Source organism: Rhinolophus sinicus, chromosome 16, assembly GCF_057876585.1.
Source record: "Rhinolophus sinicus isolate RSI-liver-muscle chromosome 16, RSI-T2T, whole genome shotgun sequence".
NCBI lineage: Eukaryota > Metazoa > Chordata > Mammalia > Chiroptera > Rhinolophidae > Rhinolophus > Rhinolophus sinicus.
The window spans coordinates 56,453,426-56,479,126 of NC_142516.1; the positions used below are offsets into that span (position 1 = coordinate 56,453,426).

Genomic DNA, 25,701 nt, shown 5'->3' on the forward strand with positions numbered 1-25,701 from the left:
AGCTACTATTTATCAGGCGATTTATTATACAGCAATAGATAACCAATACAGCCACCCAGCTATAAATACATACACACACACACACACACACACACACACACACACACACACACACGCTAATTAAGTTTCTGAATTTGATTTAAAAAAAAAAAAGATCTGTTTATAGAACTGAAGCATGTTCTTTTTCTCCTAAATCAATAGACCTTATGCAGATATAGAGAGTCACAATTACATTTCATGAAATCTTTCATTTTTATGCTACCCAGAAATAAAGGGATAATCCAGCACTACTGCGAGCAAGATTTGTCATAATATGGTAAACAAAAAGGGCAAACATATATCTTATGGGGCTTCATCCTAAGGTCAAGAGAAAAAGAACACATCCATTATCAATTGCCATAGAACCAGGCATGTGAGGTCCTTCCGTTGAGGGCAGCTGGCAGGAGCTCTGACTCCTAAAGAAGAGGCACGTAGCAGTCAAATTGACCAGATACACCAAGGACAACCTTTCAGTTAGGGGTGCAGCTTCTGAGGGATATGTAACTAACCAACCCTTTTAACACATAGAACTAAAAGACAATCCTTCTGTTCCAATTTAAACATAGAAATGGTATCTGAATTCAAAATGTGGAATTGTATACTTCAGTTGCATCACCTGGCTTTATATATAAAGGCTAGAGGCTTTAACCGTTTCAAGAACAATCTGTCAGGCAAAGAATGAAAAATCGCTTAATTTAAAGAGTGCTATTTGCTTGATAGTATCAGGCCCTTTGAGTGGACTCTATTTAGAGAGACACTTACTGCATTAAACACATTGGTGAGAGTAATAAGGGGAGATAGTTCTCGAATTGGAGTTATACGTATATTTTAAAGCAGACCCTGTAATTTTCACAGGGAATGAAATAGGCTCATCTTGCTCTCCCTTTGAGAAAATGTTTTTTCTCAGAAGTTCATGATAATTCTATAAAACAGAATATCACCCTTGCCAAGACTTTGGCTTTTTTTTTTTTTAAAAAGAATAATTTCAAAGGAAAGAAAATAAAACTTCAAATATGATAAATTAATCTTAATTATATAGCTATATAAATGTAATGATGTTGAAGATAATAAAATGTTGCCATTCAAGCTTAATGTTAAAGAAAGCATCTTGTCTCAGCAAATTAAAAGGCTTTGATTAATCATCATACCGTCCACTGAGAACAAGTATAACTCATAGTCATATACCTCCCACCATTCTAAATCATTTATGATTTATATCATTTATAAATGGATATTTATTGTAAGCTGGTAAATCATTTGTGGGATCATATAAAAATAAGAGTAATTGAATGTAAAATCAGTTATTTTAAATCTACAGGTAAAAACTGTAAGGCTTTGATTTATCAAAACACGCATAGTGGTGTTGTGACTATTTCCCCCTGGTGATATACAATATGGATTACATAATGAAATGTATTTAATATTTGGGTCAATTCTTATTATTTGGGTTAAATATTCCAGTTTGTCAAGTAGTCAAAACTTCATTTATTGTTTACAATTGCCCAGCGGATAGGCATCTCTCTGTCTATGTTTAACGTCTTTACTATAAAGGTAAACGAATAAAGCATAAACACAATTTAGTTCCAACACCTTTCTCTCTCAAGGAAGTTTTGTTCGGTGACAATCAGAATGACTGAAGACTTTTAAGTATCTTTGTGGCCCTTGTATTACAAATAGACTAAATTTTCCCAAAATAACAGGGTTCCTTTTTACTGCTAGATGTAGGAAGGAACTAGTGAGTTTAGAGATATCCCTCTGAACACATACCCCGACACCATTTTCTCTCCTGTTTTGAGGTCACAAGGACCCACTTATGGGCAGAATTTCTGTATAGTGCATGTGTGTACCTATCTTCAGGAAACGCCTAACAAGCATCACCAAATGTCACCTCTGGTGATGAAAAGGACCAAGCCTGTGTTCTCTTCTGAGAACTTAAAAAAAAAAAATACATGCATTCCAATCTTTTCACTTGTTTGTTGTTTTTTTCCCCTATATTCCCTTATTTAATAAATATATCCTTTATTAAAATCTTGGTAGCTATAATACATCTTAAGAAAATATGGCCTGTAGACATGGTACGGAGAAAAGGAAGGGGGAAAACAACAACAATTAGTAAAAATCTTTAATTTGCCAGACAGAGAAAGAAGCACTTCTCCATCTGGCCCTGCTAACTTCAAAGCGATGCTCCTTTAAATGAAGTGATGTTTTTAATGGAACTTCATGGAGTGTCTTATTATTTCCTTTAGGCTATCATTGCCTCCTACTTTATGTCAATGATATGAGAAATTCAACTAATCAGTTACCGATGTGACCAGGTCTCATTCCAATTAAAAACCTTTAGTGGCCTCCATTGCCACTACCATCTAGGACAGAATACCTAACATGTTCTACCTACTTCTTCAGGCTTACAGTTCATTATGTCCCTCTTGAAAATGCCACAGCATTTTTGTACTTGGTTTCCTTCTCCAGTGAGTTCTACTCCTAACCCACCCCATTCCCTTCAAATATTCCACCTCACTTAATTAACCCAAACTTGTTCCTCACATCTCAGCTTAATCACCTCCTCAACCATTCTTTCCTTAATAGGTTCACATTATGACAAATGCATATTTATACCATTATACACTCATATATCAATAAATTCCAGACATTGAAGCATCCATAGTAATGTGAATTTTGGTTAGTATCTGTCTCCTCAGAACTAAAAGCTACTAAGGACAAAAAATGTTAAATGTTCTCCAATTAGTAGAGTGGCTGACATAATGCTTAGTAAATGTGGTTGACATAATGCTTAGTAAATGCTATTGAAATAAAAAGATATATCAATGATGATAATTTAGATCAATAAATTATTATATTATTTATAAAGATAAAATATAATAACAGGTGTTAACATAAACTGGTTTTAGACAGGTTTTGGCTTCTCAACGAACTGCCTAAGATACAAGGATAAAGGTAGTTTATCTCTCACCCCTTGCCTAAAGCATATAGGCACAAAGCACTACGTTACTTTGCTGGTGCCATCCAAATCTTTATATAACTCAGTATTAAGCCTCCAACTGGGGAGGAAGTACTGGTGGAAAGGGCTCCCTGGGAGCTACAGCTAAAAAGGAACATCCTTCAGGGCAAAATTACTAAGTCAAGGAGTCAGGATTGGCATTAAAGAGATGAATTTATAGCCAGGAGGAAAACAGCCTGTATTACAATTGGTTAGGGAAGCACAGAAATATAAGAGACGGGTAGAACTATCCCAGAGAATTACAGTTTGAATTGACTGCCTAGTTTAACTGCCTAGTTGGTGCCATAATACCAGTTTCCTTCTTATACCCTTCTCTGCTAGAATAGCTGAAAGATCTAAGGGGATACCTGGACCAGCCATTGGTACGCAAGTGTCTAACCACCTTGACTGTTATTAAAGAACAAAACATACAAAAACATTTTCTGCTTTCTGTAAAAAAAAAAATTAATAATTAAATAGGCATGCATAGATAGTAAAGGGGTGTGTATTATTTGTGTGTGTGTCTATAAAAGCAAAGAAAGGGAGAGAAGGAGCGAGAGGAAAGGAGAAAGAATGAGAGAGAGAGAGAGAGAGAGAGAGAGAGAGAGAGAGAGAGAGAGCAGATTTAAATTCCCCTTAATACCAGCCAGGATTCAGCCAGTTCCACATCTGCCCTTTCCAAGGACTGGGTATGTAAACCCAATGATATGTCTCCCTTCTTGCTTAAACTAGTTGTAGTTGTGTTGAGAGTGAACACAAAGACCATAACGGAATACAACTATTAATTGAGGGTCTTGATCCAGGATGAGTCCTGATGAATTTCTGCTTAGTCAGCCCTTCTACTTGGTTCCCTGTGTAGGGTCTGGTCTGAGGTGTTGCTGGGGGGCGAGAAATGTTGCGTTAATGTGTTTTCACAAGGTTGAACCATGAAAAAGCCTGAAAGTAGTATACTATAATGTGAAAGACTAGAAGAACCTAGGATTATCTGAGCCTGCATTGATCAAAGAGTGCTGACCAATATTAATGTGATTAGATCATCCTTAAACCATGTAATATATGTAAGCAATCTAGGTATCTTTATGCACACATTTTCATTTAGTCATGCTTATAAAATCAGCAATAAAGTAAGCAATAATTTTTATGCATACTATTGGCAAGCCATCAAACCATCACCTGGATATTCATATCAGAATATTTACCTGCATTTACAGATTTTTTGTTTTTATTTTTTACCAAATTTGTAAAAAGCATACAAATGGGCAATTGAATGTGGCTTCAGTTTTGGAACGCATTGACTTTATTTCTTTTTCTTGCCCTTCTCCCCTTTCTCATGTACTTAGGACAAACAATTTGTGGTAAAGAATTCAAGAGCAGGAAAAACAACTGAATATGCCACAGTTTTTGTGTTTCATGCTTAATTTACAATTCCTTGAAAGCATTTACTGTATGGTGGAGAATGGATTACACACATAAAAAAGACGATAAATTCAACTTTAAAACAGTAGTATTTGTTTAGATTGCTGAAAGTATCTGTTTCTTATTTAATAGGATGACATAGCGGGATTGATATTCTGTCTCCTCCTAAGCAATGTGTCGTCATTATTTGATTACATATCAAAATATCCTTAACATGGAACCCAGGGATAATGCCTTTTTCCACACAAAGGTCTTAAAATTCCCTGCTGTAATCTTGATTCCCTAGAGTTAGTAAACCGTCTAAGTGGGAGCTCTGTCATTTTCTACCTTCAGGAACAGCCCCATTCAGTTTCTGAGCTAGGGAAGCACAGAAATATGAGAAAGAGAATGGTACGAGTATCCCAGAGAATTACAGTGGCTACAGTTTGAGCTGGCTGCCTAGTTAAACTAAGCAGAAACTGTGTCAGAAGTTCACAATGCCATCTGGTGATGATTTCTATTCCAATCTATTAATATGCAGCCTTTCTCTAGAACTCTCCTTTAAATGGTCAGAATTCGGGCCTAATTCATAAAAAATCTGGGTATCTACCTTAGTATCTATCCATCAAACGTCCCTGTTCATTCAGTTATAAAACTGCCCAGCACTTCAGCTTTGTAGCCTGGGTCCTGATCCCATCCTTGCTTCCTAATAGTTCCCTTTTCCAGACATTCAGTTCCAATACATGTCAAGGGTACCTGTTATAATAGAACAGATATTGGGACCAGGTGATACTAAAAATATTGTGTTTATCTGAAATTCAATTTATCTAGATACCACTGATTTCATTTAATTTTATTCATTAATGGCAAAGGGCTGTTGGGTCCAGAATGTGAAACGGTACCAAATAAACAGAATCTCTTGGGCCGTATCAGCACCTTACCCAGCCTAAGAAAACACTGTGCTATAATGTCAGATCTCACAGTCCACTGTCCTGTTGGTCCTCCGAATTGAGTCCCTCTTTTACTAGTAGCTACCTGTGATGCTTTGTGACTTTCCTCTACCCAGAAACCTCATTTTTGTTTTTGTCATTAACAGATATCGAGTTTCAACTAGATATTTTCCAGGTGTCTTTCAAGTCTAAAATTCTACCTCAAAGTAAGATTCATTCGTCCCTCAAATCCTAGTGTTCTTAAATATGAATCCAGGTTTTAGCATGGGAGCCTAACTCCCTGGGTCCCTTACTCTCATGTCACCAGAGTTGAGCTCTTATAGAATGCCTAAGTCTGGAGCCATGCATTAGTGTGCCCATGAATGTCATATGGCAAGGTGGCACTTACCCTGGGAATATGAGAATGTTCCCCACTCCTCCAGATTTTCATAAAGAGCATGTAAGCTCCTGTTAAGATAATTAACAAAAGGAAGCTGTACTGCCACTTGGAAATCCCTTTTGAGGTCAGCATTATCTTTCACAGGACTGCAAGTCTATACTAATATAGGCTTGTTTGTCCCTTGCCAGCAGTTTAGAAAAGAAACTTAAAAAAATAAATTAAAAAAGTAAGTGTGATATCCTCACTTCTCTTTTTAATTCTTATATATTCAAGGGGATTATATTACTTAGGGCATATGCATGGTCATTTTTCTAAATATGCCATAGACTCTTATGAAAATGAAACTAAGTTTTTAAAAACCACTTCAAATAGATCAAACACTGAGCAGGGGGTGAGGCAAGGGGCGGGCCTAGAGACTAGAGGATACTAGAAACTAGACATGTGCTTGCAAATTTATCTTGTAGCTCACATGACACATTCTTACTCCGATGACAGGAAAAAAATTCAAGCCAAATGACATTTGAAATGTTATATGCCAGTAATTTCGGTGATTGTTACTGCTAATTTTATGAACACTTGAAACTGAGTTTCCTCCGTAGAGCACTGAAAGTAGAGCATTGGATCAGATATAGGCTCAAATATGGAGAAAAACCACTACAAGCATAACTCTTCAAAACTGAAATAATAGAAGTGTTGGGGAAAATAATTGAGAACAAATTCAAAGAATGTTTCATGGAAAGTTGTCCAATCTAAGCTACCATGAAGATATCATTAATATATTTATTATCCAACTGTATTAATGCTAGGTGTGATTTCTGACTTAAAAAAAAATCAAAGAATCTAAACTATTACGCTAATGATATGGTTTAACATTGTAAAAAAGGAATGAGACTCACTCCTTGAACACCATTCTCTTAGAAAAAAAGTGATAATAATAAAACAATAGTGAATGTACACGTGCAACAAAATAGATCTGTCTCTATATCGGGTATTAAAATAGATGGGGAGCTTTGAGGTTTACTGGGCCTCTGGGAATAAAGAAATAAGCTGTATCTCCTAGGACCCAGTAAATTTAGTAGCTGCCTTGGAATATATTGAAGGTAAATATGTAGCTGTAGAGAATTTAAGTATCTGACAAAAAATGTCTCTCCTCTGAAAAATATGCCATGATCAAATAGAGAAGGTGTTCAAAGGCCAAAAATATTACTTAATATGACAAGGCCATCTGTTCAACGCATACCAAAGATTTAATTGACAAACTAGGCTCTAAAAATTAAAATCTAGGTTACTTAAAAATCAGTGGTCCAGAAAAGTGAAAGTAAAGACAAATCAATTTGAAAGAGTTTGAAAGAAATGATGAAAAACTTAAAAGAAAGATTATATCTGATACAAAAAAGGCAAAGTGAAATATGAAATGGGATAAAGAACTAGCGTTTTTGAGCACTTACACTTCCAGACTGCATCTCACTCATCACACATGCTTATGAGATAGGCTCTGTCAACTTTACATGCACAGAGAAACACCGTGTTTTCCCGAAAGTAAGACGTAGCCGGACAATCAGCTCTAATGAGTCTTTTGGAGCAAAAACTAATGTAAGACCTGGTCTTATTTTACTATAAGACTCAGTATAATATAATATAGTATAATACAATATAATATAATATAATATAATATAATATAATATAATATAATATAATATAATATAATATAATTCATATAATATAATTCATATAATATAATTCATATAATATAATACAATATAATATAATATTTTGCTCCAAAATACGCATTGGAGCTGATTGTCCAGGTAGGTCTTACTTTCGGGGAAACAGAATATTCAGAAGATTTGAGTCACTTGTTCAAAATCCCCTACAGAGTAGTGAAGCCAAGGTTAAACCTGAGGTCTAAAATCCAGGTTAATGCCGTTAGCTGCCATACCATCCTATCCCTGTGGGACACATAATTGCTTACTGATGATGAGCTGAAGGACATTAAAAAAAGGAAAAAAGAAAAACATGCATTGCTACTGGAAATCAGGAGATTCTGGGACCAGTACACGGTTAGACACTGACTAGCTTTATGAGCATACACAAGTCACTTTTCTTCTCTGGTCCTCATTTTCCTCATCTCTGAAATTAGGAAACTATGGTGTATTTTTTGCATTGATAGGCCCCAGATTTTTCATGCTTCCTATATCCATACCTTCGCATAGATCCTTTGCAAACTGATGCTTACCCTGCCACTGAGACTTCTTTGGCAGATGGGAGAGAAGGAAATGTGACACAAACAGATGATTGAAAACACCTCATTCACTGGGGCTTACCCGGCTGTACTCTGCGTGGGAGCGCTTAAACAGCAACTGTAACAATAATACCAGGCTAGCCTATTGGAAACATGTGACCCAGTCACCCCTACCACCTCAGCCTACAGACAGCACCAACTATCACACAAATAAATAATGCCAACAGATTGTAGCCACATGAGTGACTCCAGGAAAAACCATCAGAAGTACTGCTCAGATGAATTCAGCCCATATTGCCGACAGATACATTGTAAGCAAACAAATGGTTATTTTCAGCCAGGGGTCAGCATACTTTTTCTGTGGAGGGCCTAACAGTAAATGTTTTCGGCTTTGTGGGCCATAGAATCTCTATCACAATCACTCAACTCTGTTGTTGCAGCACAAAGGCAGCCATAGAAAATAAGTAAATAGATGGGCATGGCTGTGTTCCAATGAAACTTTATTTACAAAACAAGCAACCAAAAAAAAAAAAGGAACAACATCTACATTTGGCCCTCGACCAGTAGTTTGTCTTTTCAACCAATACATTTCAAGTTGGTTTATTAAATACAGAAAAAAAGTTAACCAATACCTTGATCAAGATGGACTTAATTAATATTAAGGAAATAAATCAATTCTGTAATGAGATTTGCATTGTAAGTTCGTTAGCATTACATTATCCCAATTAAAATGTTCCACAAAAATGCCAAGCTTTTATCATTGAATAGAATAGCAAATGCTTGTTTTCGTCCAATTCAAAATTTTTTTGGTACAAGCGATTGCTTAAAACTTTGGATATTGTACTAAAATTATAGTTAGTAGAAAAATAAATATAACTGAAATTTCACTCAATCTCTCTTCCTTGGCCCTATGAGATCAACACTGTCACAAATGCATGCACACACACACACAGTTGGAATAAAATATTTAAATCATGAGTTTAGTATGCTTTAACAAGTACGGTTTAAAAAGTAAAATCATAATTACAATAAGAAATCCAAAAATTTGCAAATATCTTATTATGAATATTATATGTATTATGTATTACAAAATGTCAAATGAGGTCCTTCAGAAGATGTGCCAGTTGTAAATGTAACTCTAAAATAATGAGAGTGAAGAAAATGGATGACGATAAGGAACATGGTACTTCTAAAAGTACTGAATGCTAAAAGTCCATGAATGATGAATGAGGATAATTTTGACTCAACTATGTCACTTTATGCAGGATATATCTCAGAAGTAATCTAGTTAATGTTATTAACTGAGGGAAACATTTTAGTGCCAAAGCAAACTGATGACAAACATCAAGATTGTGTATCTAAGCATAGAGTAAGATTGTGTATATAAGCATACAGTGGAGGGCAGGGCTGGATGTGGATAGCAGAGAGTAGAAAGACAGAGAAAGATCATCAAAGATTACAGGTCAAATTGGGCTTGAGAGCAAAAATTAATAAATAAGTTAATTAATTAATTAATTAACAAACAAAAACCACAGAAATAAATAAACAAAATCCCTCTACCTAGATAAGTTACTGCTATAACCAATTTGAGTTAAAAAATTCAGTGTTGCGACCATTAAGAACCTTCTAAAAGCTGTCAAACTACTCTCAGAATTCATGAACAAACTAAGGGGATAATCCATGCCTTTATGAGTAGTCAGAAATTAGGCAGACGGACTTAGACCAGCTATTTTGGAAGCAGGTTGAATACATATTAAAAAAAAAAAAAAAAAAGATGTAAAAATGATAGGCCATGTGTATATCAAAAACACTAGCATGTTAATACTAGGTGTTAGGATCAAAATTATATATGAAGTAACTATGATTTAGACAATAAAAAAAATTGTATAATAATGTGTTAGAGTTCTGATGCATGAATAAATGGATTGATTCATAATATATTGTTTTTTTAACGGTTAAGTTTTTCAGTCAAAATTAGACAATGAATGGAACCTATTAACAAAATATAAGAAAGGAAGACAATATGTCCCCAGGGGGTTCCTTAGTTAAGAATTATTTTATATCTTAAAAATAACTAGGAGTTATTTATGTGGAATACTGAACAGAATACAAATTGGTACAATGTATTTTATAACATTTTGGAATTCATTGTCAAAATTCTACATGTTTATATATCTCATTTAATTCTATTCATAATAATAAGTATTATGAAATTTTATGCCAAGATATTCATTAGTCTAATGTGATATTTTCTAAACTGAAAACATAAACTTAAAACAGGAAGGCCGATATTAAGAAAATGGTTAAATAAAATATAGTACATACAATTAATGCAGTTAAAATATAGTACATACAATTAATACAGTTAAAAAATCTGAAGAGTTTTAACTATATGAGAAACTTATTATTAGGTGGATAAGATAAACACAAAATAAAAATCACACATATGTGATGATCTTGTATATGTAAAATATGTGTTTGTAGATAAAGATCTGCCAGAATGTATGTCAAAATAATAATAGAAATCTTACCTGAGAAGTAGCATTTACTTGTTTATATTTTAGTTTTCTAAATTTGAAACCAGAAACTAATATTGTTTCTATAGGGATTTAGAAATAAGTTGTTAGAAAATACTATTCCTTCTAGCTCAAAAACTCTTAAATGGCATAAAGTCATTCTGTCACCAAGTACAGTGTTTCCCCGAAAATAAGACCTAGCCAGACAATCAGCTCTAACGCGTCTTTTGGAGCAAACATTATTATAAGACCCAGTCGAATTTTACTATAATATAAAACTAGGTGTTCATAATATCATATCATGTCATATAATACAATACTGGGTCTTATATTAATTTTTTGCTCCAAAAGACACATTACAGCGATTGTCTGGCTAGGTCTTATTTTCAGGGAAACATGGTATCTCTTTATTCAACTCCACTCTTCCTTTCCACATAATGCAGATAGATTGATGCACTTTCTTAGTCTTAAGTTTGCTTGTCTCCAGTCAAGTGCCTTTCCTCAGTTCTGTTTTTACCTAGAACCACTCGACTATTTCTCTCAAGCTGTCTGCCTCCTGTTTTGAAATCTTCTTCCTAGTATCCTTGCATCCCAGGAGCCTTATACAACCACTGTGCTAAACAATACTCAACATCGATTGACAGTTATATGTCTCCTGTCAACTGTGATAGAAAACACAACTTAAACCAGTTTCTAACAAAGGGAAAAAAAGGGGGAGAGGGGAATGGATTGATTCATTTGTTCATCTTGGACAGGGTTCTTCAGCCTCAGCATTATTGGTATGCTTTATTGTGGGAGCTCTGTGTCTTGTTGAGGCAGGATAGATAGCCTAGGAAATTGACAACCCCCTCCAGTGTACAAGTGAGGTGCCTCACTGGTTCAAGTGACTGCTCTGGAGAAAAACAAGGACCAGTTTCATCCAGCAAAGCTAATCCTTATGACCAGGAACCTGACTTGTAGCTAATTTTACTGTCATTATAATGTAATTTGCATTGTGGTTACTGTGACTCCCATCATGCATCTGAAGTAATGATAATTCCAGAGAAACCAAATAAGGAAGAAAAAGCAGGAAACAGAGGGTCCTGCCCAGGAAGAAACCATAAATGAACCACATCAATGAGACCTCACCAATTCCCACTCTGGAAGGGATAAAAACCCAAACCTGACTTCCTCCTGCCATCTCATTCTGAGTTTGCTCCTACTTTCAAGTGTGCACTTTTATTTTCAATAAACTGCTTTCACTTTCCTGCATCTGTCTTCCTCTTGAATTCTTTCTTGCAGAGAGACAAGAATCCCTTCACTGTCACCCCTGCTCTGGGTTGACTCTTTTCTTGGACAATGCAGTGAGCCTCCAGGAGACTGCTTTGTAAAATGTTTCCCAGCATAGCTGGCCTCTACCCATTGAATACAAGCTGTGCTCCCTGCTCCCCATTGTCACAATCAAAAATGTTTCCAGACACTGCCAAATATCCCCCTGAGGGCAAAATCATTAAAGCTGAGAACCATTGATTTAAGAGGAAATAAAAAGGACTGTCTGGTCCTTAAGATTAAAATCACATTCTCAAAAATCTTTGTTTCTTCATTCAATAGGCTCTCCCTCCACAAGGTGACTGATGTCGACCACAGACCTCAAACCCAGTAGATTAAACATGGGGGTGGGGGGGGATACCTTATTGAGTGTAATAACTCTGATAAGGAATTTGAGGCAATTTTTAATTACCCTAATCATGATCTAATTTCTTTGGTCAGTGTGATAAACAATTTGAACAGACAAAGGCTGGGCCACATTCTAAACTGCCCTGAAGTTTAGATTGCTGGAGGCAAAACTACCACCTGAGGCAAGAAGATGTTTTGATTCTAAGAAGGGAGGAGAGGTGTTCAGTTGTTCCTTACAGTTTCTTCTCCGCTTAGTAAAATGGTACTCTGTTTAAAGGCAAGCAATGTGTTTCCAACAGCTTTTATCCACCCACAGTTCCCAAAATGCTCCCTTTAGAAAGGTCTATGTATAGTCTCTTATTAACTGAAACTTTTAAAAGGATAACTTAAGTTACCCAAATGTTTAAATCACTGAGGATAAACTGCACTCATGTTTTTGTGTTTCACAGAATTTTTCACAGCCTCTATAAAAATCTTCTGAGAAGTATAAATTCTATTTGTTCTGTGAAATTTTAATTTTTAAAAATAATCTTTTAAAAATGAAAACTGCTTTAATGTTTTGATTAAATTGATATCAGGGAACATTAAATTTTCTATCTAGATCCAAATTTTTTTATATTTTATTTATTTTTATAAATATAGTTAATATACAATTTCATATTATTTTCAGGTATAAAACATAATTATTCAACATTAATATACCTAATGAAGTGATCACCACAGTAACTCTAGTAACCACCTGACACCATAAAAGGTTACTATGAGATTTTTGACTATCTTCCCCATGCTGTACATTATATCCCCGGACTTATTGATTTTATAAAGGGAAATTTGTACTCATTATTCCCCTTCACCTTTTCCACACTTTCCCTCTGACAATCGTCAGTTTGTTCTCTATGTCTATGAATCTGTTTCTGCTTTGTTTTGTTTGTTCCTTTGTTATGTTTTTATGACAGACCTATAAGACAGAACTAGGAAAATATAAAATGAAAGACTAAACATAAACTTTTTGAGAGAAAAAATTATGTGTTACTCTTATGCTAAATACTTTGCTGGCATGTAATATGATAAACATTATATTTCTACTGAGTAGTATTTATGTTAATATGTGTGTGTATGTGTGTATACGTGTGTGTTCATTTTAAATAGTGGTGTCTAGCAACATAAACCTATGGAGAGTTTTATAATTAATAAGTATATTTTAAAATGTTTAATTTATCATTTTAATCAAATTATGTATAAGTCTTATTATAATATAACGTGTTTTTTTAACGTGCACAACACTTTGGAAATAAAATTTATTATGCTGACTCAGTATTCTCATTACATCATATTTTTTAAAGTAGAATGTGATAAAGTGATGGATTTCAGGTTAAGGGTATGAGTCTCAAGTCAAGAAAACACAATTACAAACTGGATTATAAAGAGATTGATAGCAAACTAAATTAGCCTTGTTTTATATACATATATTTGATTCTTATAATTTTACAAAACAATTTTTATCTGGCAGAGAGGGCTGTTCCAGATTTTGAGAAAACCTAATTTGAATAAGATATAAAATACAGAACTGCCATACAAAAAACAAAATAAGAACCTGACTTCCATATCAGATATATTATTTAATCTTCAACTTCATGGGAAACATTTCAGTCTCAATAACGAAAATTTACTTTAAATGGAAGTCTTTTTGAGCATAAAAATATGTATTTAGTGCATATTGAATCTGTCTTGGATGCATTCTTTTTTCAAATATACTGCTAGAATGCATGCAATTTTATGATTCCATGAGCAATTACCTAAAATTTATCTTTTAAAGTTCTTTCCTAAAGTTATTCAACTTCTTGGGCCTAATATTTTAATAGGTAAACCAAAGGTAGCAGTACTTGAGCCATATTTTTCTACACTTACAATTAAACTATTTAAATATTTGTTACTTTTAATTCATTTCAAATATAATCTTATAAATTTCAGAGATAATTTTATAAGGAATATAATGTTTTTTAAGTTTGCACTGGCATGTTTAGCACTTAAAAATACTATTTCACATTAGCAAAAGTATCTAAAAGGTACATTAAACCGACTGTTGATTTTAGATGAATTGAAATATAAAGAACAACTCATTAAGCATCTCTTGATGACTTCTGAGAATCCAATATTTCTAAGAATATTGAACTTCACAAAAATAACAATGAAAAATTATTCATAATTATTATCTCAAGTGCTTTCTCATAAATTAATAAGCAATCATAGCCAATACTGATAAACTCAAATGTTTCTTATGATATGGAATACTTCTTTGTTTTATTTTTGTTTTTGTGAATTTGCCTCTAGTTTTTTGTATAGCCATTTTTTATAACAGCTTTATTGAGATACAATTCACATACCATACAATTCACCCATTTAAAGTACACAATTCAATGTGTTTTACTATATCCACAGAATTATGCAGATGTCACCACAATCCATTTTAGAATATTTTCATCCGCCAGAAAAGAAACCCTGTGGTCTTTAGCTATCACCCTTCATTTTCCCCCTACACTTTTCCCAGTTATAGAAAACCACTACTTTTCTATCTATATTTATTTGCCTATTTTGGACATTTCACATAAAATAAATTATATAATGTGTGGTCTTTTGTTACTGATCTCTTTCACTTAGCATTCTGTTTCTAAGTTTATCCATGTTTTAATGTGTATCAATACTTCATTTTGTTTTATTGACAAATGATATTCCATTTTATGGATATACCACATTTTATTTACTCATTCATTTGTTGATGGGTATTTGAATGTTTTGACTTTTTGGCTATTGTGAATAGTTCAACTGAGAACATTTATGAACAGATCTTTGGTATAGACATATGTTTTCATTTCTTATTGGAATATACTCAGAAGTGAACCGCTTTGTTGTTTTTTTTTTTTTTTTTTTGAAAATGGAAGGAAGTACTGCTAAACACATTGTTTTTGTATCCTATTATGTTCATGTAATCTCTATTTTGTTAACAGTTGAGAAAAAAAATGTATTTTTTTTCAAGAGACAACACTATATTTTATTCATGTTACGTCTGCAAGACATAATTTCAAATTACAACTTTTGCTTTCCATTTTATAAATGTCACCTTTGTCCAAACTCAAGAAGTACTGGTTAACTTCCTATTTTCATTTGAGGCCCTGTTTAAAAAGTCAGTAAGTTAAGTAAGTTTCTATATAACCTGATTTTTATTTTTCAACTTTTAGAAACTGTTTCTCTTTTGTGAACCTTATTTGCATTTTGTTTGTGGAAGAACAGTTTACGACCACTCAGAGGTTGTTCCGCCCCATTCAGTGGTCTGAGCAGTGGCAGCTGTAGACCGTCTTCAGTGGCAGGCTGAGCCCTCCAGTATTCAGCAGGAAACTGCTAAACAGGCACCAAGGGTACCTGCACGACTGCAGAGCAGTCTGCGAACTCAGTTTGAGTAGCAGTGAACTTGGGAGCTGGAGCAGTCCGTTCACCCTGAAATTTCTCCTTGGTCTGACATTTTTTTTATAGAGAGAAATATATGGGTATTTAAAAATGTAATATATAATTAAGAAACTGAGTGTTTCACACATCATGTGAGAAATCTTTGAAGTCTTCCTGTCTTCACTTGTAATAAATGTCTTTCTTTGTGGAGTAAGCAATTGAAATGTTATCCATCAGTATTCTGTTTCAATTCAGTAGAAATGAAAAATGCCTGATGTCACTGTCAAAGATACGCAAGAAGATTTGATGAGCAAACCCATAGGAAAAATTGTCTTTCCTCAGAAATGCTCTGATGATTGGCATAATTTGTGTACAGATGTTTTCCTTTAATTTACAATTCTAATATTCAGAGAACTTATTTTTTCAGATGATGTACCAATAATGTAATGATACAGAATTTCACAAGGGAATAATCACTAAAGAATTACGACATACGTGAGAGCATAGAATACCATTTTGAGATAAAAAAGAAAAAATATAGAATATATTTAAATGTCCCTCTTTGGTTCATCAGTTTACAGATCCCATGATTTTATATCACCAATCAATGGGGAGCACATTAGATTTTTATAAAAATATCTATTGAATGAATATTGTGGAGTACACATTTTTATAATCCAATGAGAAAATTGTCTTAATGAAATCAGGACTTTTAAAGTGGCAGGCTACATTAGATGTGGTATAATAGAGGTATGCACAAATTAAAAGCAAAAGATAAAGCAGGTGCATGCAAAGTAATGTTTAAACTCACTGAAAATCAAACCAAAAATTCAGATTCCATATAAATGCTTCTATTTTTTCAAAAACATCTCAGTATGCCTCCCGGGTATAAATCAGAATTTTACCAAGGTCATATACATCCACTGTCCATTCTGTTCCATTACAAAATGGCTTTAATGAGGTGATCAAAATGTAGGTAATAGAGTAATATTAGAGCTAGTGCTATTTATTGAGAAATACACTGTGTTTCTTTATGAAAACTCAAGAAAAGTTTCTAGATGACTCAGTGTAACAATAGCTATGTAATGAAAAATTTGAAATCCTACGTTTTAAGTCATGAGGCAAATGTTCTACTTCTAAGTGTGTCCTTCTAAAAGAACTGTAGCCTTGAGAAATTTATTGAATTTCTCTGAGTTTTTGTTCCTTCCACTGTAAAATGAAACCTCGGGACACCAGTTGACCTCTAAAGTTCTATCCAACTCTGATATACTCCAAACACGGGAATGGTATCGTATAAAAATGGATGATATGTAAGTCATATTAAGATTTGATCATTTTAGACAAATGCAATTTGAACTGTTTATTATTTACTTTGTAGATGGGTTTGAGGTAAATGAAAATTGACTGACTTGCTTGGAATCCCCACTGAGGTAAAAAGTAGTAGTAAACATGTGACTGACTGAATTATTTGGTGGTTGTAGTCCAATCAGAGTTGCTATGAAAATAGGGGTCTATAACTAAACATAGCACCTCAAAAACAACTTTCCCCATAGTTTCCTGTGACCATCTGTACATGTACATCATTCAAGGAGAGAGAGAGAGAGAGAGAGAGAGAGAGAGAGAGAGAGAGAGAGGTTCAAAGTTGTATGACCTAAATTGATATTCAAATTAGCTAGTAAGTGTGACTCCAGCAGAAACACAGACAATTCAAAACATGCTACATTGTCTGAACATCGGGCTTGCATTCACCTCCTTTTCAGGAACTTTCTATCTTTAAATGCTATGGTTCATAGTTACAAGTGTTTGGTAGCTTATGGAACAATGGAGTTTGATTCTCTTATCATTTTCTTCTAGTTTGCACTGTTTTGAAAGAAAGGAAAGGTATTCCACTTAAACGTTTTAAAACAACTTAGCATGTTATCAGTTTTATATTTTGCCTTAGTTCCACTAATTTTGTCATCTCTCCTGAACTTCCATTTGTCCTCAGAATGTTCAGGAGCTTCATAGCAGCAATGGAAATGTGCCCTCATGGTGGACTAGAACACAGATGTGTGTTGTAGTAACAGGGGATGGGAGCAGAAATCATTGAACCGTTTTACCTAGAAAATGTATATATACAATGTTACTAGGTCTTAGATATTTCTGAGTTTATGGCAAAATTAAGCAGAAGGGCTGCGAACTCAGAGCACTTTTTAAAACACCCTCAAAAGGCTGCCATATATGTTTGGGCAGATTCTTGACCTCACAAGGACAGCACCTCTCAGGAGGCACCACCATGTTGTAGCCATCATCGATTTATAGATGACAACAAAATTTTACTACAGGTGGCAGTGAAGTGGCTTTTTATTTTAATTTTTTTTAAACACATCCATTTTCTGCTAATTTTTTGAAAAATAGAAATATCTTGAGTAAAGGGATCTCTCTCCTTTTTTCTTTGTTTCTTATTTTTATAAAGCTACCGTATAGACTAGAAGTGGCCCTTAATCTGTGATACACTATTTTCAAACAACAAATCTTTACACAATCCATTTAACTTCTTTGAAACTTATTCTTTGTCTTTGGTTTAAAATAAAATGTATTTATGCTATAGGTTTATTTACAAATTAACTCATATTGTCCACTCACATTAAGTACTCCATAAATGGTATTATAATCTAATGTAGATAATCAATCATGTTATACTTGGTATAATTTTGGGAAAACTAATGAAGGCAAGATTCCATTCCACTATTGGGATAGACTGCCAAAAAGGAAGGCAGTATCCCCTTCCTCTCCAAAGTTACATAGAGGTAGTAGCATCTATCGGCACTTAGGTCAAGGTTACCTGTCTGATTTGCAGGCTATGGTTGGTAGAAGCATTTAAAGTGTCCCTCCAAAAATCAGATAGATGCAATTTGGAGCCAGGAAATAGTAAAGCCACAAGTACAACATAATTTAGGAAAATCTTTGAGATAGTAAATGTGGGGGAAATCCATGAAGGATATTCTAATTAGAGAAGTGAACCTCAAAACCAACACGACACACGGGGCTTTCAGACCAGTGTAATTTGGGGTACACAAAACAAGTGGCTTCCTTTCTCAGGTTGTAGAGCTGACTATATTTATCAACATTTGACAGATTTGTGGTTATCTTGCCACTTTCAATTGGACCTTAGTGACCCTATATTAATGCTTGGTACAGGGTTGATTGGGACACCTAAAGTTATGAATAATCTTTTGTAGCAATGCCATCTGGATGAGTGACAACTGTGAAAATATACATATTATCCAACAGTAGTTTAAAAAATGATTTCTACAGAGGATCACATGTTAAACACACAGAAAGGCTTTAACTCAGCCACCATTTCATTTGCATATTTAATTTTCTTTGGGAAATGTCATGGGTTCAGCTCATTAACAACTATATGACATAAATGCACAATTCTGCGCTTTCCTTCCTTTCTTTGATGCCCCTCTCACTTACCCCCAAGGACAAGGCAAGAAAAGAATAGCTAATTTTCTCATTAAAAGAGAGTGTAGATGAAAGTGATAACTAATTGCAGACATTTGAGAAATGATCAGATCTCAGTATGCATAGTACCTTGGTAAATCAAGACAAAGTCATTAAAATTATTGTAAAAAATTCATTTGAGCAACAAATCTTTAGACACATTCATTGCATTAGCCTCTAGGCACTTCTATAATCTAATATAAAATTCATAGCCGATAAAGGTATGAATTTTGAGCCTCTAAAATTCACTCTTGTATATCATACATCTACTGAATTCATAAAAAAACACATATACTATCAGGTATATGTCTAACATATAAAATATTGCCATCATTGGAAATAGTAGACCTAATTATTTGAGAATATATAGATGATGTATTACAGAATTGTACTGGAAACCTATGTAACTTTACTAACCATTGTCACCCCAATAAACTTTAATTAAAAAAAAAAGAAAGAAAAAGAAAGAAAGAGGGAGATAGAGAGACAAAGAACGAAATGAGGTAAGGACAACTCAAGCTACAGTTGACCAGATCACCATGACTATACTCCTTTTGATTTACTTTTTTTTAACAAAATTAGGTATAATCAAAATCTAAATTAATATAAGAATATTCCAGTGGAATAGGGTAGAATGAAGAATAGCTGATTATATTCCCCTTGATTCTTTCACCATGGCACAACAAAGAGATAGGCGCAGAAGGACACAAAAGGAAAAGAAGCAGAGAGCCACTATCAACCAAGGGCCATTCAAAGGCTCTAGTTTCATTGTTTTCCTATTTTATTACTGACCCAAAGTTTAATATCTCATACAATGTCACTCTTAAGTTTTATAAACCTGGACTCTTGGAGTAGTTTATTTAAATCTTAAAAAAGCAACAACAAAACCCTGAATTATAAATGCACTAAGTAATATAATGGAGACTTTTCTTATTTCAAAATCAGATCTTGGCTGAAGTCCCAGAGATTTAGAGCAATGTATTTTTCCACAATTAATTCTGCCAGTTAGTTAAATCCATGTTTCTTACTAATCTCCAATCAGAAATCAGAAAGAAGAAGGCAGAAAAGTACAGTGATTAATAGCATTCATCTGAGGCCAGCCTGGACAATCCATCCCACAAGCTGTATGCTTTAAGAAAATCCCTTTAATTATTTAAGTACAAGTTTCCTCAGCCGTAGATTGGAAATAATCATACAACCTGACATATAAGTTTGGTTTAAGTCTGAATAAAATAATCATATAAACTGATTACCTCCATGTTGATACAGAATGCTCAATACATCCCAGCTAATATATTCTGATATAAAAAAAGCTTTAAAAACCTCCTTGTTCTTATACAGGTGCTGCTATGTGAGTTTGCTTAATGTTATCTCCCTGATCATAATCTGCTTCTGATATAATTACTTATAGATCTCCACTCACCCCCTCCTGAGATTAATTTTTCCAGAATGATTAATCAGAAACAATTTCTGAAAGTTTCAATGCCAAGAACTTCAGTAGAAACAAGTCTCCTCTTTATTCATTTTAAAAAGGAGAAAAGAAAGTGTAATAGTCTTAAATACATGTTTTGCAACTGACAGCTTGAAACCACACTACTTTCTCTTCTGCTTCTTCCCCAATCTGGGCAAATAAAAAGGCCTGGGTGCGCCCTGCTTTGACACCAGTGGGTGTTTCAAATCACACAAGCCCTGGCTTACAAGTACAATAACTTTCACGCTGGCCCCACTCTCTAAACACAATGAAAACTCAAGCTGATCTCCTTTACTTGTTCACTCAAGCCATTTTATGAATTTGACTTCATAAGCAAGGGAAGTAAAAGCTAAAATAAAGGAATGAGACTATATCAAACTAAAAAGCTTCTGCTCAACAAAAGAAACCATCAACAAAACAAAGCGGCAACCAACCAAATGGGAGAAGGTATCTACAAACAACATCTTCAATAAGGGGATACTATCTAAAATAGATAAAGAATTCATGCAAGTCAACAACAACAGCAATAATAACAAAATGATCCAATTAAAAAATGAGCAAAGGACCTGGTCAGCCACTTCTCTCAAGAAGACATACAGATGGCCAACAGTTATATGAAAATATGCTCAACTTCACTAGCTAATACCGAAATGCAAACCAAATCCACAATGAAATACTACCTCATATCTGTTAGAATGGCTACTATCAACAAGACAAGGAATAGAAAGTGTTGGAGAAGGTATGGAGAAAAAAGAACCCTCATATACACTGCTGGCAGGAATGTAAATTGGTACAGGCACTATGGAAAACAGTACGTAGGTTCTTCAAATAACTATAATAGAATAATCATACCGCGTTTCCCCGAAAATAAGACCTAGCTGGACAAACAGCTCTAATGCGTCTTTTTGGAGCAAAAATTAATATAAGACCCGGTCTTATTTTCCTATAAGACCGGTTCTAACATAACATAACATAACATAACATAACATAACATAACATAACATAACATAACATAACATAACATAACATAACATAACATAACATAACATAACATAACATAACATAACACAACACTGGGTCTTATACTAATTATTGCTCCAAAAGATGCATTAGAGATGATTGTCCAGCCAGGTCTTATTTTTGGGGAAACACAGTACTACCCAGCAACTCCTCTTCTTGGTATCTACCCCAAAAAATTCTGAAAACTATTACCTTGGCTATCCAGGGTCTTTTGTGATTCCATAGAAATCTGATGATTTTTTCTGTTATTGTTTTTCTATTTCTTTAGAAGATGCCATCCAGATACAGTAAAGTTGCAGGATACAAAATCAATGTATAAAAACCCATTGTGTTTCTATATACTAACAATGAACTTTCAGACAAAGAAATGAAAAATACAATTCCTTTTGCAATTGCAACAATAATAATAAAATGCCTAGGAATAAACTTAAAGAATACGAAGGACCTATACACTGGAAACTATATGGCATTATTAAAGAAATTGAAAAATATTCTGTGTTCATGGATTGGAAGAATCAACATAGTGAAAATGGCCATATCACCCAAAATAATATACAGATCAGTGCAATCCCCATAAAGAATGGATGATTTTAATGAATTTATTGATTTATTTTTTTCTTTAAGCCACAGTAAAATGCTGGAACGGACATTATATAAGGATAGTATTTAAACTAGTATCCTGGAAGATATCCAAGACTTGTAAGATAATGTATATTCCACCATATGTTCCCCACCCCATTACACACAAACAAGAAGTTGTTAACAACTTTTCCAAATGGTACATTATTTAAATTAATTTGACTTACAAAACTTTGATTCTCCAAAATTTTAGGAATCCACGTATAGTTAAAGGTGAAATATACTCATATATTGCCACATTTGTGAAATTATGGGGGGAATAACATACTTTTATGTATACGGAATTTTTTCTATAAACTATACTCGTATATTAGATTTTTAAAATAGAATATTTATATGTATCATTATAATAGGAAAAAAGCTATAAATTTTTAATGTACAAGAAAGTGATATATGATACTTAATTAAACTCCAAATCTTTTGTTAAATGCCTCCGCTATGCAAAGCCCTGTGTTACATGGTGGATATTAGGTGGGGGGTGGGAAGATGGCACGATTCTAATGGAACTAGAACTATTGTGGAGCAATAGTGCATCACTCCAGGTTCATCTTCCTTATGCACACTGTGCTTTAGATCCCATCCCTACAGTAAAGAAATCCTCATGATTAAACTAAAATGTACTTTGTTGCTATTTCTGTACTTAGGGATGTGATATTATCTCATGATGACTACAGTTAATACAGCTGTATGGTACATGTGAAGTTACAAAGACAATTTTAATAGTTCTCATCACAAGGTATTGTTTTTTTCTTTCTATTTTTTTTTTTCTTTTTTCTTTTTGTATCTACATGAGATGCTGGGTATCAACTAAACTTATGGTGGTAATTATTTCATGGCAGAAGTAAAATTATGTGGTACACCTTAATGTTACACAGTGTTGTACGACAATTATATCACAATAAAATTCGAAAAAAGCATACAGTATGTCTCCACCAATTTCAAGATAATCGGAATAAAAATGAGTTCAGAATTATTAAAGTAATTCAAATAAAAATATTAAGATCTGCAGTTAAGATCTACAGAATTTTATTGTATTTTACAATCACCTTTAGATACTGTTCCTCAGTCCAACTGCCAGAATTTCTGACTCAGTAGGTCTGCATCGGTGCCTGAAATTTGCATCTATAACAAGTTTCCAGGTGATGCTAATGCTGCTGTTTCAGGACTTACATTTGACAACCACTGATCAGAAAACAATCAAATACTATACATAAAATTTAGGCCATTTGTCAGATAATTTTTTTGTTTTTTTTTATTTATGTCACTCTCATTTTCCCAAGCAAATAGTAAACTCCTAGAAGTTTTCAAATCTCCAAGATATTCTCTACTTGGCATCCTCTACTTAAAAAGAGGGAATAAAAGTGATCTGTGAATTTTTAATGAAGTGAATTATAAGCCAGGTGCTTCTGATAGATTCACCTTGGAGATACAATATTTTCTCGTTTGATATAATAACTTTCCCAAACTATGGGAAATTTTAAATTTTTTCCTTATTTGATTAATATGCTCATCATAACCCCCAAGTTCTTAAGCCTTGGGGTGTGCCCCAACTCACAACTGAGTAACTGGTAAAGTAACTCCAAATGAGAGTATATATATATATATATATATATATATGTAGATATATATATATATATATAATTAGATAAATTTATGTGTATAAAAATATACACATAATTACATAATATACATTTGTGTATATACATAATATACATTTAATAATATACAAAAATATACACATATTATATATATTAGATAAATTTATGTGTATAAAAATATATATGTATTTATGTGTCTGAACATATATACATATGTGTATATATTTAAAAAAAGCACTAGGTTAAATGTGAACTACTAAATTAATATTCCGATGTATGAATAATGAGTAAAAACTGAAACACGTGTCATTTGTAAATGGAATAAAAACAAGTAAGGTATAATAATGGTTAAAGTTACCTAGACATGGAAATACATAATTTAGTGGTAAATGGTGGTTAGTTGAGAAGCCTATTTAACTCAAACCACAATACTGATACCAATATTATTTTTTAACTTTAATTCATTTACTACATCTTGACGAGATATTTACAAATTAAAGTTGTCAAATTTATACGTTTAGTAGATGAACACTTAGTAGATGAGATACGGTAAGAGGTAGCCAGAATTATACAAATGTTTTGTTTTGTCACAGTTTCTAAATCTCATCTAAAATCCAGTATAGTTGTTCTTGAGAGACCTTCTCAAAGAAAACGTGACTGAGGAAAGAATAGAGTTTCAAACCATGACTCATTTTAGACTATATCTTTTCTTTTACTTAGGATACTTAAACAAAAAACTGGATGTAATCCCATTTGAATTTAGATCCTGTAGATGTGCAAAATTTAGCCTTGGCTAGCCATCAAGCATACATATGTAAAAAGTTCTGCTATTTTATACAAAAATTGTTGAATCTTTCATAATACTGTGAATTAAAATGACTATCATGTAAAACGTCATCATTAAATTTTGAACAAACCTGTCTAACGCTTAGTAAAGGTCACAACTACAATTTAAGAAATGACTCAACAGACTTTTTTTTAAGTGAACATTCTGAAATTTTATTCAATGAGAATCAACATTCTATTGCATTTATCATATAACACAAAGTCTTTTAGAACTATTTAATTCTTTCAAACTCCCAAGGACACAATCTTTTATGATCAAGCAATTACAAAGATATCAGGGTTCTAAGCAATTAAATTTTTTTTTTTAAAGTATCCAAATAGGCCTTTGAGGAAAGGTTAAAGGAATCAGCTAATTTAACTGAGAGGTAATTTTAGGAATATGAGGAGATATTACATAATCCAATTAGAGCAGTCATGGAAAGATCACGGCTTTCAAATCTGGTAGAATTATGTTTGAATCCTCACTCCACCACCTACTAGCTCCATGATTTAGGGAATTTATTTACTGTTCTTGATTCTCTAATATGGAATTCATAACATTCCTTTATAGGATTAGTTATTGACTTAACTGACCTAACACAGTTTAACTCCTAGTGGACACTGACACATTTTTTGAGAATGAGTTCTAATTGCTCAATACAGAACTTTATACATGGGCTATGCTTCAATTTTTTAACTGAAAATAAATAAGGCTATTGTTTCACCCCAGATATGTCATTTAGACAAGGTGAGCCTTCAGACTCATTTATAAAATGTAAGAGTTGAACTGGATGATTTCCCATGGCACTTATTTATTATTCTATTATATTCTAAATAGCTGCTCTAATAAATTCCCATTTAAATGATACTAAGATTCTGTAGCAGATAAATTACCCTAATGTTAACTAATAAATGTCTAAAGGCTATGGCTCTCAACACTGGCTGGGCTGTATATTAGAATCAATTGAGTGCCTTTAAAAAATACTGACACCCCAAATTAAATCAGAGTCTCTGTGGAGTGAAGTCTGACCATCAATGTTTCT

General features: G+C 33.5%; 1 protein-coding gene across 41 annotated transcripts in view; it reads right to left on the minus strand.

Moving 5' to 3' along the window:
- Nucleotides 1-25,701, minus strand: part of PTPRD (protein tyrosine phosphatase receptor type D) — a 2,065,421-nt gene that overhangs the window by 1,746,308 nt on the left and 293,412 nt on the right. The window lies entirely within an intron of this gene.